Source organism: Phascolarctos cinereus, unplaced genomic scaffold, assembly GCF_003287225.1.
Source record: "Phascolarctos cinereus isolate Bilbo 61053 unplaced genomic scaffold, phaCin_HiC Scaffold_4;HRSCAF=312, whole genome shotgun sequence".
NCBI lineage: Eukaryota > Metazoa > Chordata > Mammalia > Diprotodontia > Phascolarctidae > Phascolarctos > Phascolarctos cinereus.
In genome coordinates this window covers 272,334,482-272,354,064 of record NW_027555847.1, presented here as the reverse complement: position 1 = coordinate 272,354,064, position 19,583 = coordinate 272,334,482, and the positions used below count along the sequence as shown (strand labels likewise).

The following is a 19,583-nucleotide window of genomic DNA, read 5'->3' as shown; positions in this document are numbered from 1 at the left end:
TCTGTGCTTTGCTCAACCTTTGACTCCCTTACTAATACATCATTTTTGGCAAGATCTATCAACCAATGAGATTTTGTATTTTATCATGCCTCTTTTGCATATCTGGGTATCAAACCCTAAAAAAACAAGGACTAGGGGCATTTCAGACTGTGAGGAATTCATTAGAGAGAGCCATAGACCCTTTAATAAAGTGCTATTGGCTTGGACCTCTGCCTCAGTGTTTTTTCTTGCAGATTGGACAATTTTAGACCCCATATTTTTTGGCAATCCCAGATGGGACAGCAATGCCTGGATTCCTACCTCCCAAAAAGAAGTGCACACCCGGGCAAATTTTCACTGTTGCCTCCCCCACAGACACAGGCCTTGGGAGGTTGAATTTCCCTCATTCTTTACTCTAAATTCTTTTTCTTTAAGAAAGGTCCTCAATTGAGCTAAGAGGGACTGTTTGAATCCATAACTAATCTGTCCAAATTTATAAGCTCCAAAGCACTCAAATTCTGTTTTTATAAAAATTATATGGCCATAATTATAATTTTAACTTTTTAAACATACACTAGGTTTTTTTTTTCTTTTCTTTCCCTCCTTTTTCTTCCTTTCTTTTTTTTTTTCCATTTTGTTTGTTGTGGACACCTGCGTCCACGACTGTGTTTAATTGCTGGTTGAGTATGATAAAAGAGAAAGATACCCAGGCCAGGTGGGTAACAGGTCCAGAGCCAGTTCCATTTATTGATCTGAGGGCTAGGGTTTTTATACCCCATTCGTGGGAACAGAACCCAGAGTAGCAAAGGCAAAATTATCAATAATAATTTTTCTCATGGGAATGGTAACTGGGGGGAGTCCCCCTTGAAACGTCCCCTCACTTCCTGGTTATCTTTCAAGGTCCTTCTGTTCTCAAGGGAAAGACAGAGCAAGGGAGGGCTTGGAGAGCCTACATTCTGACTTAGGTGGCCCTCAGACTAAGGACAGGCTGCAGGTAAAACCCGGCCTAGCCTAAATCCTCAGACCCAACAGTACAAGCCCTCTACATTTGTTAATACTAGGGAGATTGAGCAGTGGAACTTCTAGTTCCTATTTATTAGCCAGCTAGAAAAACTTCCTTTTGGCAAAATTAAAACAAGTTTTTTGCCCTTTAAAGAATAGTTTTCAACAAGGAATAATTAAATAATTTTTGTCATCAGTACAACAATCTTTCAAACCGATTGAGGGGGACCTTGGTGACCATCCTGGGAACAATTTCACCCTTTTCTGACCTGAGAAGAAGGCTTATTTTTAGTTTTACAGAGATGAGGAAAAGAAAGAGCTGTTAAGCTGTGTAAAGTTTGGTTTGAGAATACAAAAGATTTGGGGGGCTGCTTTGGCCAAAGTATAGAACTTTTGATTACCCTTAGAAAGTTACAAGCAATCTCTTAAAACTAGGGGAACTCAGTTTGGGCTATCCCCCCTATTTTCACAATGTTTGACATTTTTTAGTTTTACTTAGTCTTAATTTTTCTTCCTGTGAATATGCTTTGGCAAAATGCCTAGAGCAATGGAACTTCAACCAGATCTTCTATCTATTAGAGACTCATTCTAAATACAAAGTGGACTTTAACTGGGTGAACCCAATTGGCAAATTAGACTAAAGCAACTTTATATTGTTCCTAAATTGCATTTTTGGATGAGATTATAAAAGCATTGACATAATTAGGAAACAGAAGAATTATCTTAGGCTGACAGTAAGAGTACAGTGACAAGATGGTCAGAAGTTCTGTACTTAATAGAGGACATAGGTAAGATTCTGACTTTAGAATTTTCTAGAGAAAAACTTTGGAGAAGTTTGGGCCTGATTTAATTTTGTGTCTTGTTACATGTTCTGTGTGTCCATTTTGTAAATGATGAGATTAAGTTTAGGAATAGTGGGTTCCTTACTTCAAATAGAAACAGATCTTATGCAATCAGGAAAATCTTTAAGAGAATGAGAAATGGGTGTCTGTTTTGTCTGTGCTATGCTATTCATATTTTGTGCTAACCCATAGCCAAGAAGTATTTTACCTATGCTTTTTCTTTTGGTGTGATCAACTAAAAGAAACAGGCTATAAAACGTAAACTTTTGAAAAAGTGTTAAAAAAGGACAAATCTCTTTTCTCTCATTTTTCAACACTGGCCATGTTGGAGATTGCTGAGGTGAAAGACAGACACAGAAATTATCATATTTCACCACACGATCATTGCCACCATATAATCATCACACCCTGTTTTTTCAGTCCAAAAATTGGCTCATAACCATAATTATTGCATGGTATAATTCTGTTCATCATGCCACTTAAAAGGTAAACAGAGCAGCAATGTATTCACCAATGGCATATAAATACCCATTATCTCTTGTGCATTGCCAGCCATGAGCCTAGAATTCTCAACACATGTGCATTATCAGAATATTTCCATAAGTAGACTTGCATGGTTTGTTTAGAGTGCTGCAGTACTAATGATATTGTCATTCAACCCAATGAAGAGCCATAGACCCAAGGGAGTGGGAGGGCAGTCGAAGCTGCCATGGGTAAGTCACATGATATGGTAAGACTTACATCTTCTTGCATGAGCTAAATTGTACAGTTCGTCTGCCACAGATACAGTTTAGTAATAAAAAATTTTTAAGTAATACTGGCACAATTTTTAAAAGCTTCACATAATGGTCGCACCTCACTTTTTCACAAAAAAAAATTTGACATAAAATCTGCAATGATTATGCGGTGAAATACAGTAATTGGAAACTAAGACACAAATAATGACTGGAAACCAAATTTTTGAAAAAAGGATTAATTAAATTAATTTTATTTCTAAAATACAGCTTAGATGTTTTATGAAGTATTTTGATGAGCTTATGGGGTACTAGCAAACTCTGTAGAGTTTAATGAAAGCAAAAAAAAAGAATTCACAGATCACTTGTTCCTTAAAGGGACTTTTAAAATGACTAGGGATTGATTTAAAGTTGTAGTTTGAATTTTAAGAACTATTTTATTAATCATGAGATATATTCAAGAGAGGTACAGTGAAATAGAAATTCAGGGAAGTGCTAAAACAAGAAAAATTTGGGAAACAGGATAGGAAAAATTAGATTAACTTTCTTATGAGCTTAAATAATTCCACAACTCAGAATTTAAAAAGAAACACATTTGCTAAGCTTGAAGAAATTTCAGTTAGCCAATCTGTAAGTCTGAAATGTGGGATATCAATCTGTAAAGTTGATTTTAAGTTTAGTGTAGAATAAAAATATAATTAAAAGCTATACTTAAAGTTAGAATAAATTTATAGAAGGAAAGACTTTTTATTATTGGAATGCAAAACAAGGAAATTTTAGACCATTTTCAGAAAAGAATAAAAGTGGGTGGGATTGGAATTCATTTACCCTTCTGTTGTCTACTTCTTTTAAACAACCAACCTGAGGGCACCAAGCAAGTCCTGATTAGGGCTACCAGATTGAAGGTGAATCCCGTAGTGCTCCCAGAAAAAGGAAAATTTGTTTTGAAATCAGAAAGCAACTGAAGGTAAGTGAAATTTAATGGTAGTGTTGCAGTTTTAATCAATTGTTTAGGTAAATTAAAATATAGTAAAAGTTGTATTGAAATCAATTGTTTTGTGAAAATAAGTTCAAATATTATAAATAAGGCTACAGTAATTTAGGGAAAGAATTATTGAAGATAGAATTAAACAAGAATATTTTTTAAAAAGCTAGATATAGGAATAAATTAAGTGCATGCACACTTAGTAGAGGTGCTCAGATTACAAAAGATCAAATTAAAATGAGCCGTATGGCTTGTGAAAGTATAAAAAAACTAATATTTTGAGAGGAAAAAGCAGAACTTGCAAATTATTTTAGAATAAATAAAATTTTATAGGATAAAATAAGGAAGCTTACAATATAAAAGAAATTCTTATCAGTTAGAAGCTTGTAAAGTTATAAAACAAACAGTGCTCTGGAATCTCTACTAAATGATACCTTCGGATAGGTTAGGTTAATAAAAACAAAATAAATGGACTTTATTTTTGAGTGATTTGAAAGGAAAAAAGCTACACCTTGAGCCCTTCAGACAAGTATAATCTCCATCAGATAGTTTTCCAATCGTGCAATTCCTGTTAACACTATATGAAGTCAAAACTGTGTTTTAATAAAAATAGAAACTTTAAATCAAGAAATTATTATACTACAAATAAAACAACTGGGGACAGCTAGGTGGCACAGTGGATGGAGCACCAGCCCTGCATTTAGGAATACCTGAGTTCAAATCTGGCCTCAGACACATAATACTTACTAGCTGTGTGACCCTGGGCAACTCACTCAACCCCATTGCCTAGCCAAAAAATAAATAAATAAAATAAAATAAAATAAAACAATCTTTCTAATTCAAATCCTCATCAAATATATATTAAAGCATGAACACATTGATGATATTGGGCCCTGAAATTTTAAATCTTGGCAGTCCATGGCCTTTATAGAAGTTGAGATTTTTAAATTATTGAACTATATTTCATTTAGGTGAATTGAAAGTTAAATTAGTGTGATAAGGATTTCTGTTAATTTATTCCATTAGGAAATTAGCTCCTCTTTTGATGAGAGGCAAACATAAAATTCCTAACACAGAAATCTCCAGTTTTGGAAACTATCGAAACTTTATTAAAAAAAAAAAAGAGGCAATTAGGACAGATCATTCATAGTCAACAAGCACCAAAATAGAAGTTGCCTTTGAGAAAAGTGCTCAGTGTTTCATTTAGAGTGAATAGTAAAGAAGAGAGTAATTATAACTTATTGTTGTAAGAGGAGTAGCAGAGACTCTGTACCAATATCTGTGTCATTCCTATTCCATAGTGGAGCTCCAGCAGATCCCTTGGTCATTACCAAGTGAATTCCTTTGTGAAATAGATGAATAAATGCTTTTCTAGCATAAAAGAGATTAACTTTGAGAAGGAATTCGATTATGTTTTTTTCTCCAAAATCATTCTGCTTACTGAAATTTGTGACACTCTACAATGAGGAACTTGCTGTGCTAAGTGAGTTATTTTGGGGTGTATTTGTTTATCACTTACAAAAACTATGTGATTGTAACCAATTCTAATTTCCCAAAAGTCCTTAAAGAAATTGGTATGAACTGTGCATTTGTAACCACTAAGGGACCAAAAATAGGATGACAGTATTATAGTTAGTTGGCTTTCTGTAATAAAACTCTGTGCTAATGTAAAGCAAAATTCAGTGAAGTAAAAAAAAAAATCAAGTCAGTATGATTGGGAAATAAAGATCAAAGGAATCAGAGAAAGAATTTTTGGTCCTGCTGAAATAGAAAAGATTTAGGAATTTTTAAAGCAATGCCTCCTTGACAATTGCTGCATGTCTCTCTTCCCCATCAATAGAGAAAGGATTATCTCTTTGCTCTGGCTTAAATAGTTATGCTAAAGGATTAGTAATTTAGGAATTTTAAAGGATTTGATTTGGCTCTTTGGGTAATTCAAAGAAATAAAAAAACAATAATGGAGTGAGTGTCATGATGAATTTTTGAACATGAGTTAACTAAAAACAATTGACCTTTGGTGTTTTTTTTAAAATGAGATTTTAAGTACTGCCACTAGTAATTATAAGTCAAAAATTAATTGGGTCGAAAACTTTTGTTGTAGGAGATTAGAAGAATTTAATCAGTCGTGGTGTATACTAGGAGATAACTATTCACACCTATCTCCCAGGGTTGTTAGGAGAAACGCATAGTTGTCAAGTGCTTAATGTTGGGGTTCAGGGTAAAAATGATGAGGTGCAAGGTATGTGAGTGTCAGAGCTGTCTTGAAAGAATTCACTCAGGCTGTCTCCAAATCAAGTTAAGGCGTTTATTCTGGATAACACACCAAGCAGGCTCCTCCTTAAGGGAGGTTGCCACCCCTTAAGGGAGGCTGCAGCTTAAGGGAAATCCCAGTTAAAAGGGGGGCAGCCCCTTAAGAGAGACAGCCACTCCTTAATGGAGACAGCAGCTCCCTAAAAGAGACATTCCCCCCACTTCTACCTCCTACCCTACCCCTCTCCCCAACCCCCAACCTCTGTCAGCAGGGAAAAGGTAGGGATTCTTATAGAGGAAAATCTGCTTCGGGTGGGGAAGTGAGGTAATCAGGGACAGAAAGGTGGACAGGAAGGTGAAGTAACCAGAGATATGGAGGCAAGGGGGTGGTAGAACAGAGTTTTGTGCATACCTAGGTACATCATTATTCCACTGTTCAGCCCAGGGCAGAGGGGCCCCTGTTAGTTTTGGTATTTCATTTTCATTGACCCGTCTATTTTGAATCTCATCATCTCCAGAAAGGCTTCAGCTAAGCTCATCATCTTCCCCTTCAAGAAGTAGGTACCTAAATTTATTTGGAAAAAAGGGAAAGGGTCATGCATTCCTCATTAATACCCCCTCAAATAGTGGGGACCCAAATTCGTTTGGGGACATGGGCGGAGGTCTCATCCTTCAGAACTATTTCAGGCTAACAAACTGAGCTTGACAAGTAGAGCTGTCCCTAACTCATTGGGATCTGGGAGGGAGTGATGGGCTGGAACCCAGCACAGGCCCCCCCAAGGGGATGAGGGGTGTGTATGGGCTGGTATCCTTCTGACAGGGCCATCTGAAATTTTATTGAGATTAGCCTGGAGGACACAAACTTGGTTAGAAGTTTCAAAAAGCAAGGTCTGAATGTTAAAAACAGCAAGATAATCCGAAGGGGGTGGGGGGCAGTCAGGAGTGGCAACAGGAGAGTTTAAAAAAAAAAAGCCAGGAACCCCAGCTCTGTGCTCCAGAGAGGAGCAGCTGACTGGGAACTTCCTTCATCCATTGGGCCTTTTCCAGTTTGTTTGCAACATGTGTCTCAACCTGCTTTGAATTATTGATATAAACACAGCATGATGTGTTAACAAGGGCACAGACTCCACCTTTATAACTATCAGCAAGCGGGGCTTGAAAACACCTGGCATCCTCCATTTTGATTCCTCATAGCTTTTTAAAACTTTGTCTATTGACTTTCAAATCAAGCTATATAATTTTCATTCTCAATCTTTCTTCTTAAAATAAAGTCAAACTTGCTTACACATGTTTAAACCATCTGAAGCTGGCACAAGGGTACCCTAGAGCAACTATCCAAGGACAGGAGGTGCTTGGATGTCCCCCATTTGTCCCTAGATATTTTTAATCTGCTTTCCATATTTTCTTTCTTTCTTTCTTTCTTTTTTTTTGCAAGGCAGTTGGGGTTAAGTGACTTGCCCACCCAGGGTCACACAGCTAGTAAGTATCAAGTGTCTGAGGTCACATTTGAATTCAGGTCCTCCTGAATTCAGGGCTGGTGCTCTATCTACTGTGCCACCTAGCTGCCCTTGCTTTCCAAATTTTCAATCAAGCCCTTTTTTATCTTTCTAAATGTTTCAAACCCATTACTCAGACTACTCAACTTTCCTTTACATTTTAACTGCAATACAAAATAGCTCATAAGTTATTACTCTCCACTAACATAACTGTGCTGAAATCCTATTGCTTAAAACAAAAAAGGTTCCTGACTTTAATTTCACAATGCAATAGATCCACAATCTTTGTTTCACAAGCTTGTTTGCCCTTCTCTAATTATACTCATTCTGAAAGAATGAGATACTTAGGAATTGAATCTTATACATACGATAAATTCAAACATTCATTTCAAACACTAAGCCATGGAATGACTACAAATTCAGATCAAAACAGCAAGATCTCCCATACTTATATTGTGCTCACATCTTTTACTGACTATTTGTTCTGATTATAGAAATTTTCCATAAAAGGAAAAAGCAAGTAAATGATTATACCAGCATCAAGCTGGTCCTTCAGGCTTACACCTAAGGACACATATATGACAGGATAAAGCATCCTTAGCTCTGTTTGGTGTCAGGTTAAGAGTCATGGTTTAATAATTCCATCTCATAGCTAGACTCAGGAATAGTCAGGTAGGAAGCATTCCTTTTCAAAAGAACACAAAGGAGAAAATGAGCTAAGAGGATCCTCCCTTAGGCTGATGCCAAGATTGTCCTCTTGGCTTTTTCCAGATGCAAACCTCTACCTGTAGCAGTTCAGGGTCACATTCTCTCTGAGAAGCTTGTGGCATTTCTCTCAAATGGTGGATTACTGATTCATCAGACAACTACACCTAAATTCAAATTCAAAACAGTATCAGTTACAGTTGCTAAAGCTTTTACCTCAAATGGGAAGTTTCACTAATCACAGCTTAGGGCTGGATACAATTTTTTTGCTCTCATGGAGTTGCAATAAGCAATAAAAATTTACTAGGACTCACGTAACATAAGAGATTTCACTTATTATCTTTCACTTGTTTTTCTTTCCTTCTCAAAATTGAATTTATCTTGGTATAAAGACCAATCATTAGAAATCATTTACCTAAACAAGCCAAGTTCATTGTTTAGAAACTTCATAACCCAAACAAGCTCTTTTCCCCGGGCTAATGACCTTGCCCATACAGATGATTTCCAGGGATTTGGCAAGTTTACAGAGTAAGGAGAATTGACAGGGACCAAGGAGCTAATATGCCTGCCCACTCCACGATATTTTCCTCTGGACTGTTGTAAACCACATATTTTCTGGAACTAATGCAAAAGTTTACCAAGTTGAAACAACATTATGTATTTGAAACTTGAGACAAACATGGAAACTTTTAGCAATTAGGTCAACGATTAGGTAAGTTTAATCTTCTTGAATGCATGAACCAGTATTTCCTAATTACTTTGTACAGAAAACCATTCATCTCATCATTAACATGTTGAAAATACAACTTTAAACCACCTTATATATTTTCATAATAGTCAAAATTTTCAACAGAAAATTTACTATCATAGTTTATAACTAAATATACCTCATTAAATATTTAACAGTTTTCAAATTATCTAATTTTTTATTACATCCTTTTAAAAGTCCAATTCATATGCAACAAAATTCAGATTAAAAATTGCTTCATCACAACACCATTTCTGGCTCGCAATGGTCCCTCAAATTTTACAATATAAGAGGGTTTTACAATACAATTTAGAAATACAATAACACAACCAATAAACTTCAGATGATATCAGTTGCATTTCCAAATTATCACATATAAAAAATATTGATAGAAGGGTGAGCTTACCAATTGCAGAGGCTGGATGGCTTCCTACCTTGTACTGCCAGCTGGGCATTGCCTAGGGACTGGTGCAGCTGGTGCTAGGGCCTTCCCAGTAGTGAATTTCTAGTGGTAGGGCTCAGGGAATGCTGGTCATAGGGCCCTAATCAATCCCCCTTTTCCTTCTCCCCACAGCTGCAGGCTGGGGCTGCTTGCAGCTGCTGGGAAGGGTGGGTAGGATGCACTGAACCTGGGTGATACTTTCAGGCTTTGTCTAGAGGGGTGGGCTGCAGGGATCCCAGGGGCACAGGGTCATTGCTAGTGAGGCACCCGCTGAGGTTGCTACTCCCCATTCTTCCTTTTACCAGGTTGGGGAGGGTGACTCAAGTTCCCTACAGTCCTCCAGCACTCTCTTCTCTTAATCTGATCTGGGATGAGAGGGGTTAACAGGAAAACATGGGGCTGTTTGCAATCCCTAAACTAAGATATCCTTTTGACTCGGGAAGGGAGTGAGGAATGCTGAGTGATTGGGATTGTGAGGAAGTGTTTCAGAAGGGGGTGAACTCCTGGAATTACCCCTGCAATCTAAGAATGGTCAGTTTCCAAATTCCTTAAAAATTAATCTCAAAACTTCCAGAATCTTCTAAGATGTTTTTAGCTGTTCTAACTTTTCACTATAGCCTCAGCCTGGCCAGAGCCAGGACCTCAGGGAGAAGAGTCTTAAGAATTTTTTTTTAAATTTTTACTCAAATAAACTTCACTTCTATGTCCATCCCTTAAAAACTTAGAGTGGGGCCTTGAACCCACCAGATAGGTGAGTTGGGACTCTGGAAAAAGATCCAGTTAGCACCTAGTCCCTTCTCCCCAGTACTAGAGAGCTCAAGGCTTCACTTCTATCTTTTTCTCTCTGTCATGCACCTGCTTTCAGCTATGATCTCACAAAGTGACAGCATCTACCTCATAGCTAGCACACAGAGGCACAGACACAGAGCAGACTGACATGACAACTACAAACAGAGTGCACAGATAATGACAGGGGAAGTCCAAAAGCTTGGAGAGGCTTGTTAGAAATCACCATCACAGATCAGGTCACTTTGCTTGATCCTCTAGATACACTGAGGCCCCGGTTAGTTTTGGTATTTCATTGACCAGTCTATTTGAATCTCATCACCTCCAGAAAGGCTTCAGCTAATCTCATCACTTAACACATGCCTGGTTTGAGTAAGGGATGAGCACCGTAATATTCAGACCTTGCAGGAATACAAATGAACAACATGTTATCCCTATTTGCAGTACTTTTTTCTAATTTTCAAAGAATGCTAACAAAATTGAGAAGTTATAGACTAACCGTTTTAAAGTATTACTAAAAAACAGACTTAAGCAACTTTCAAGACATAGAAAGAACCTGGCATGTGGTAGGTACTATATAAACTACTATGATTAGCATGAAAGATAAATGACTTTCTATGAATTGATAAATTTCAAAGGTATTTACCTAAATTATTATCACCTGAGTGATGATTTTTAAATACAAGAAGGCTAAGAGAAGCTATTAAAGCAAATTTCTTCCTCTTTTCAATCTGAATACTGTTATATTATAAATATATGTATATATAAATATATTATAAATATATATTGTATGATTATTAGAATGTATTTTGCTTTAAAAATCAAATGATAATAATAATAATAGTAAATGACTTACTGTTGGGAGAAAAGCATGGTAAAATCCTCTTAAAAGATCTTTGTCTGTGAAGTTCCTTGGGATGAATCCTGCAACAACATGTCCTAAAATATGCAGCAATATTGTTTGAGGAACTAGGGCCTCTCCCACCCAAATGGAGAAATGAAACTTTTGAATAGTGGTATCATTTGGGCTCATTTAGAAACTCACGTATCTTTTGATGCTATTATTTTGAACCAACCATTCACTGTGTATGAATTTGTGATGAAGAAGTAGAAATAGTAATATAATGCTAAACAGGTCTTTTGGATCTGGGTGACTGAGGGAAAGTAAGCCATTCCTCCCCAGAATTTCTATCACCGTCTTTAGTTCTTAAGGGGGGTGTTATTCTGGCACACAAGGGATAACAGATCCAATTAAGCAAGAGTGGGTTACTCCAGATACCACCATGGTGGCAACTTGCATCACAGCTACTTGTCCAATTTATTTAACTTTTAATCAGCTTGTGTTTCAAGTCACATCCATCGGTGGCCATCTGCTAGCTTGCACCCCTCTTTAAGCACTTACAGAAAAATATTATTATTATTATTATTATTATGCCCATCAGTCCTTGATGAAGGTTGAACTCTTCCCTAGTTCTAAAGCCACAGCTCTCTTTGATACCATAGCTTTTTAAATGAAAACAGTCAATACAACAAAATGGAGGTTTTTAATTGGGGTGAGTTGCAGCTCAGGGTGCCACACAGCAAGTGCTGGGGTACCCAAGGAAGGGGGTGGGAATAGGACACTAAGGCAGAGAAAATGACTAAGGTGCAGGTGAGAGAGCTTAGGCATCTCACAGTTTCACAAGGTAAGTTGTTTTGTGTAACAAGCAAAAGTCCACAAAGAAAGCTTGAGAATCTCTGGAGGAGAGAGTTTGGGAGGCTGAAAGTGACGAAGTCTAATCAGCCCAGGCAATTTATTAGCCTGGGAAGGAGACCAGAGCAGTTTCAGGCAGTTTTCAACACTGTTTGTCAGCTTTTACCAAGGAAATTGTACCTATGTGTGACCCACTTGTCTACATGGACTCTGATATGGGGCGGGGCAGGGTAGAGGGGCAGTCTCATCTCATTGTATTCTAAACATAATCTGGTGGTCCCTTTGGCTTTATCTGCAGACCAAGGGGGAGGGAATGATGGTTGTGAATAGATAAAATCTGTGAATAGATGAAAAAAATTCTAGCTGAAATTTTGAGGCTAATACATGAGAAAAATAACAATTATCAAGCCCTAAGCCATAATCGTGAAAGTTTGCTGTTTGAGAAAGAGTCTCTTGGTACTATGGTTTGCTTCTATTCTAAGTCTTGAATCCGGGTATATGTGTCTGACTTCTCATAAGGCCTCTGGTTCATCATTCAAGGGAATTGCCATGTGCCTCTGCGATGTGAAGACTGCCTCAGGTGGATGTCTCTCCTTGGGAAAGTGAAGAGAATGACCTGGTGAAAGTGAAGTTAAAATTCTCTTGGCCTATCCTTATCCTGGTAAATAAGACATTTTCCCACCTGGTTAGTTTTGAGCTTTTCTATGACATTCTGTCATAAATTGGCTGCCTATGAATCATACCTGAAATTAAATAGAACTAATGTTGCTATGTCCCTGCCTTTCTCCTCATGTAGCAAATTGTATTGATAAGGGCAAGTGCAAAAGAAGATGGTGATTTTTTTAAATTAAGTTATGCATGCTAGTATAGTAAGGGATCATTTTGAATTGTCATTTGAATCACAAATTGACTATGAAGCCTTGCAATTGGTAGATTGTTTAATTTATGAGATCACCGTATAATATTCTTTCAACTTATTTCTCTCCACTCCCTCCTTCCCCACCCGTTGAGAAGAAAAGAAATGTGGTACTCATTATACTTATGAAGTTATGCAAAACATATTTCCACATTAGCCATGTTGCCCCCTCCCCCCAAAAAGCAAGAAAAAGTAAAAAAAAAAAATATGCTTCAGTCTGCACTAAGAGTCCATCGGTTCTCATTCCAGAGGTGGATAGTATTTTTCATCATGGGTCCTTTGGAATTGCTTGAGTCATTGTCTTGACCACAGTAGTTAAGTTTTTCACAGTTGATCATTCTTAAAATATTGCTATTACTGAATACAATGTATTCCTGGTTTTGCTTACTTCACTTTGCATCAGCTCATCTGAAACATTCTTTGTTATTTTTTTTTTATAGTATTCCATCACGCTCACATACCACAACTTGTTCAGCCATTCCATAATTTCGTCTTGGTCACTGACTGTATGACTTTATTTGTAAAATATGACAGAGCATACAATCTTTAAATTCCATTCCAACTCTGAAACCCTCTGATCCTTTTACCTTTGGTCTCATGATCATGCCAGCCTTTTGCTGTCACTTTCCAATACTGAGTCCATTCCCACTCCCTGCCTTTGATCATGATTGACATCCCTTTTGAGAGACTGACATTTCTTCTCTTCTTGAGCTATTTCAAATCCTACCAAGTCCCTCAAGGTTTAGGCTCTTCCACCTCTTCCAGAGAGCCTTCCCTTTTACTCTCTGGCTTATATTGATTTCTCCTTTCTCTAAACTGAGAACAGCTATAGTCTGAACAATAAAAGTTAACATTTGGTAAACTTTCCATAATTTTCTGATATTTTGATTCAGCTAGATGATGAAGTGGTTAGAATACTGGACCTGTAATGAGGAAGACCCGAGTTCAAATCCAGCTTCATAAACTTAATAGCTGTGTGACTCCAGTCAAGTCACCTAACCTTGATTTGCCTCAGTTTCCTCAATGGTAAAATGGGGTACCTATCTTGTAGAATTGTAGTGAAGATCAAATAATATAATATTTGTAAAGTACTTGGCAAACTGGCACATAACAGATGCTAAAGAAATGTTTATTCTCTTCCCTTGCTTACCCTAACAAAGATTGTAAATTGAAGCTAAGTACAATTGAAGTACATCTTTAATTTCTTCCTTATCCTATATAGCAGCTAGGCATACATAACAGGTATTCATTAAATATTTGTAGCTATTGTTTCTGGTATTCATAAGTGAGGAAAGGACTTCCAGAAGGTATATTCTAGTCTAAGAACTTGGAAGCCAAAGAATAAAGAAATACTTTAAATAAGACTTCTTTTCTGAACTAGTTTGAATTAAGCTTTAAAAAAAAAAAAGCAGAAATGACAGGGTTTATCTGGAGAAAATTATTGATGGAATTTGCATTTCTCTAATGAAAAGTGATTTAGAGCACTTCTTCATATGTTTTGATTTCTTCATCTGAAAATTGCCTGTTCATATGCTTTAACTATTTATCAAGTGGGGAAATGGCTTTTATTCTTATAAGTCTGACTCAACTCTCTATATATTTGAGAAATGAGGTCTTTGTCAGAGACACTTGTTTCTCAGCTTTCTGCTTTCCTTCTAATCTTGGCTGCGTTGGTTTTGTTTACAAAAGCTTTTTAATTTAGAATAATCAAAATTATCTATTTTACATTTCAAAATGCTCTCTATTTTTTGTTGGATCATGAATTGTTCCCCTCCCTGTAGATCTGACAGGTAGAATATTCCTTGCTCTTCTATTTTGCTTATGGTGTCTAAATCATGCACCTCTTTTGATCTTATCTTGCTATACGGTGCGAGATGTTGGTCTATACCTACTTTGTGTCTTACAGCTTTCCATTTTTCCCAGCAGTTTTTGTCAAATAATGAGTTCTTATCCCAAAAGCTAGGGACTTTGGGTTTATCAAACACTAGGTTACTATGGTCATTGACTATTGTGTCTTGTGTACCTAATCAATTCCTCTGATCCACTACACTATTTCTCTAGCTAAACCCTGTTGTTTCTGCTTAAAACAACTCTGAGATACCACCTCACATTATCAGATTGGCTAACATGACAAAAAAAGGAAAATGATAAATGTTGGAGAGGATGTGGGAAAATTGGGATACTAATGCATTGTTGGTGAAGTTGTGACCTGATCCAACCATTCTGGAGAGAAATTTGGAAGCATGACCAAAGGGCAAGCAAACTGTGCATACCCTTTGATCCAGCAATACCACTACTAGATCTGTATCCCAAAGAAATCATAAAAAAGGGGGAAAGAACTTATACGTGCAAAAATATTTATAGCAGCCCCTTTCATTGTGGCAAAATATTGGAAATTGAGGGGATGCCTATCAGTTGGGGAATGGCTGAACAAGCTATGGCATATAAATGTAATGAAAACTGTTGTGCAATAAGAAACAATAGGCAGATTTCAGAAAAACCTGGAAAGACTTGTATTAATTGATCCAAAGTTAAATGAGAAAAACCAGGAAAAAATCGTACACAGCATGGGCAACACTGTGTGATCATCAGCTATGAATGACTCAGCTCCCCTCAGCAATACAGCGATCCAAGATGGTGCAAAGGGCTCATGATGGAAATGCTAGCCATGTCCAGATAAAGAACTGATGGACTCTGAATGCAGATTGAAGCATACCTTTTTGACTTACTTTGTTCTTTCTCATATTTGTTTGTTTGTTTTTTCCTTTTGATCTGGTTCGTCTTCCACAAGCGTGACTAATATGGAAATATGTTTTCCATGATAGCTCATGCACAAACTATATCAAACTGCCTACCATTTTCAAAAGAGGGGATTGGAGGGAGAAAAATTTGGAACTCAAAATCTTGTAAAAATGAATGCTAAAAATTTTCTTGATATGTAATTGGGGAAAAAATAAAATACTATTAAAAATAAAAACAAATTATTGATATAAATCCTGAAATTTATCTAGCGCAGAGATCTCAGCTTCCTTATTAGCCAGAAATGAGTTATGTCCTTAATGCTTTATAAGGTATTATCAAAAGGAATTTATCATGAGAATAAGTATGTTAATTTAGTATAAGCAATTTCATTTTATTTTTAGGCCTTAATTTTGTGCTTAAACAGTTATGTGATTTTTCTGCAATAAGTACTTATGCATAGTTTGTAAATGAAATATGTCCCCCAAATTGGGTAGACCACTACTGTGTCTCCCAAATCTGGTAACTTTTTTTAAAAGAATATTTTAATTTTATTTTTTCTCAACTACATGCAAAAATAATTTTAACATTTTTAAAATAATTTTTGAAGTCCAAATTCTTTCTCTCCATCTTTCCCTCTCCCCTCCTTAAGAAGACAAGCACTTTGATATAGAATATTCATGTGCTGTCATGCAAAACATATTTCCATATTAGGCATGTTGCAAAAGAGAACAAGAAAGAAAGAAGCGAAGGAAGGAAGGAAGGAAGGAAGGAAGGAAGAAGGAAGGAAGGAAGGAAGGAAGGAAGGAAGGAAGGAAGGAAGGAAGGAAGGAAGGAAAAGAAAATAAGTTTAAAAACTGTGCTTTGATCTACATTCAGACTCCATCAATTCTTTCTCTGGAGGTAAAGAGCATTTTTTCATCATAAGTCCTTTGGAATTGTCTTGGATCACTGTATTGCTGAGAATAATGTCATTCACAGATGATCATTGTATAATATTGCTGTTATTGTGCATAATGATCTCTTGGTTCTGCTCTGCTCACTTCACTTTGCATCAGTTCATACAAGTCTTCTCAGGTTTTCCTGAAACCATCCTGCTCATCTTTTCTTATAGCATAATAGTGTTCCATTACAAGCATATACCACAACTTGTTTAGCCATTCCCCCACTGATTGACATCCCCTCAATTTCCAATTCTTTGCCACCACAGAAAGAGCTGCTACAAATATTTTTGTATATTTTTGTCCTTTTCCTTTTTCTTTGATTTCTTTGGGATATTTAGACCAAGTAGTGGTATTGCTGGGTCAAAAAGTATGCACAGTTTGCTGGCCCTTTGGGCATAGATCTAAATTGATATACAGAATGGTTGAATCAGTTCACGACTCCACCACAATGCATTAGCATCCCAATTTTTTCATATCCCCTCCAACATTTGTTACTTTTCTTTTTTGTAGTATTAACCAGTTTGATAGGTGTGAGGTGGTATCTCATAATTTAATTTTCATTTCTCTAATCAATAGTGATTTAGAGCATTTTTCATATGATTATAGATAGCTGTGATTTCTTCTGAAAATTCTCTGATTGTATCCTTTCACCATTTATCAATTGGGGAATGACTCATATTCTTATAATTTTGACTCACCTCTACATATTTGAGAATATATATTTATCAGAGAAATTTGTAAAAAAAAATTCTCCAGTTTCCTGTTTTCTTTCTAATCTTGGCTGTATTAGTTTTGTTTGTGCAAAACCTTTTTAATTTGATGTAATCAAAATTATCCATTTGATATCTCATAATGCTTTCTTTCTCATTTGGTTATAAATTCTTCCCTTATCCATAGATCTGACAAATGAAGTATTCCATGCTCCAATAATTTGCTTGTGATGTTACCTTTTATGTGTCAATCATGTGGCCATTTTGACCTTATCTAGGTATATGGTGTGAGATATTGGTCTATACCTAATTTCTGTCAAACTGCTTTCCAATTTTCCTGGCAGTTTTTGCCAAATAGAGAGCTCTTGCCTCACCACTCTCCTGTTAGAATGTAAGCTCCTTGATGGTAGAGACTGTTTGTGTAAGGCATGCGTTGTTTTATTATGCTTTGCAGATACTGCTTTTTTTTTTTTTAAGAAACTGAAGGTTTGTGGCAATTCTGCATTGAACAAGTTTATCAGTGCCATTTTCCCAATAGTTATATGCTCACATTGTGTCTCTGTGTCACGTTTTGTGTAATTCTCACAAAATTTTAAACGGAACCATTACTATTATATTTGTTATAGTGATCTGTGATCAGTAATCTTTGATGTTACTATTGTAATTGTTTTGGGCTGCCACAAACCAAGCCCATATAAGATGATGAACTTAATAAATGTTGTTTTGACTGCTCCACCAACTGGCAGTTCTCTGGTCTCTCTCCTCTCCTCAGGCCTCCCTATTCCCTGTGACACAACAATATTGAAATTAGGCCAATTAATAACCTTACAATGGCCTCCAAGTGTTCAAGTGAAAGAAGAGTCAATAGATGCTGTAAACTTGTTTTCTCATTTTAAGAAACTGCCACAGCTACCTCAACCTTCAGCAACCACCACCCTGATAAGTCAGCAGCCATCAACATCCAGGCGAGACCCTCCACTAACAAAAAGATTATCATTCATTGAAGGCTCATTTTTTTAAGCAATATTTTAAAATTAAGCTTTGTATACTTTTTTAGATATAATACTATTGCACACTTTAACAGACTACAATATAGTGTAAACATAACTTTTATATGCACTGGGAAATCAAAAATTTCATGTGGCTCACTTTAATGCAATATTATTTACTTTATTGAAGAGGTCTGGAACGAAACCCACAATATCTCCAAAGTATGCTTATATTTTGTATCCAACAATTAGTGCTTGGAATATAGTTAAGCATCTAACAAATGCTTTTCCAATAACACTCCTTGGTGTTTGGATACTCAGTCTCCAGGGTGATTAGAGATATAACTTTTTTTTCTTGTTTGCTAGCTTTTAAAAAGAGGTGTTCCAAAGATCAGTTTCATAAGATGAAGTATAGTTAGTTGTTTGGTTAAAAGATTTGGGTGGAGGGGTAGGGGGTTAGATTAAAGTTCAGTGAGTCATTACTGTGTGATGTGGCAACATCAGTATAATGTGGCAACCAAAAAAGCTAAGGTGATATTGGGCTATAATTTCCACTGCTCAGGTAACACTGGGAGTTGTGCTCAGTTTCAGGTGCCACAGCTTAGGAAGTATATTGATAATATGGAAAGTATCCAGAAAAGATCAGCTAAGATAATGGAGGACCTTAGGTCCATATCCTGTGAGGATCAGTGAAGGAACTAGACACGTTTAGCTTGGAGAAGACTGGGGGTGGGGGAGTGGGGACTGAAAGGACATGATACCTGTGTTCAGGTGTTTAAAGGGCTAACATTCTGGAAGGTTAAATTTGTTCTGTTTGGCCTAAGAGACCAGAACCTGAAGCGAATTGCAAAAAGGTTGGTGTAGGCTTGATGTCAGGAAAAACTTCGTAACAAATGGAGCTATCCATATGGAAGGCATTGCCTTGGGAGGTGATAGGTACCTCTTCCTTGCAGGTTTTCAAGCAGAGTTGGATGATCATTTGTCAGGTATGATTGGGGTTTCTTTTCAGATATAGGTTGGATTAGATGGCCACTGTGAGCCCTTCCAAATCTAGAGTTCTCATTCTAAGGAAGTTGTTCTTTGCAGTTTGGGAGACCAATTAGCTGCAATTAGGGTTTAGAACCTAGAATATCAGAGCTGGAGAGGATTTCAACAGAATATTTAGTCCTCATTTTGCAAATGAAGAACCTGAGGTTGTTGTAGGGCACAAAACTCTGGATTTGGAGGTGCTAGGTTAAGATTTCAGGGTATACTGGGGGCTTTGTGCTGCCACAGTCCAGCTGCGATTATGTTGCCATTTCCTTCTCCAATTCATTTTACAAATGAGGAAACTGAGGCAAACAGGGTTAAGTGACTTGGCCAGGATCACAGAGCTAGTATTTGAGGCCAGATTTCAACTCTGGAAGGTGAGTCCTGACTCCAGTCCCAGCACTCTATGCACTGTGCCACCTAGCTACACAGAAGCTGTGATTCTCCAGTTCCCTTAATCCCTGAGCCTGTTTCCCCACCTGAAAATTCAGTAGGTGGGACTAGAGGATCTCTTAATGACCCTTCTAGCATTTAACAGTATGACAGAAAAAATAGCTTGTCTATTAATTACATCTTCTGGTAGTATTTGAAGAA

The 19,583-nt window shown here is 36.9% G+C and overlaps 1 long non-coding RNA gene across 1 annotated transcript; it reads left to right on the top strand.

Annotated features, from left to right (window-relative positions):
- The first annotated feature begins 10,151 nt into the window (after positions 1-10,151).
- Positions 10,152-17,971, top strand: LOC110199210 (uncharacterized). Its single transcript, XR_002321947.1, has 3 exons — positions 10,152-10,246; positions 12,203-12,323; positions 17,744-17,971. It is a non-coding gene; the product is annotated as an uncharacterized LOC110199210 (long non-coding RNA).
- The last annotated feature ends 1,612 nt before the right edge of the window (positions 17,972-19,583 follow it).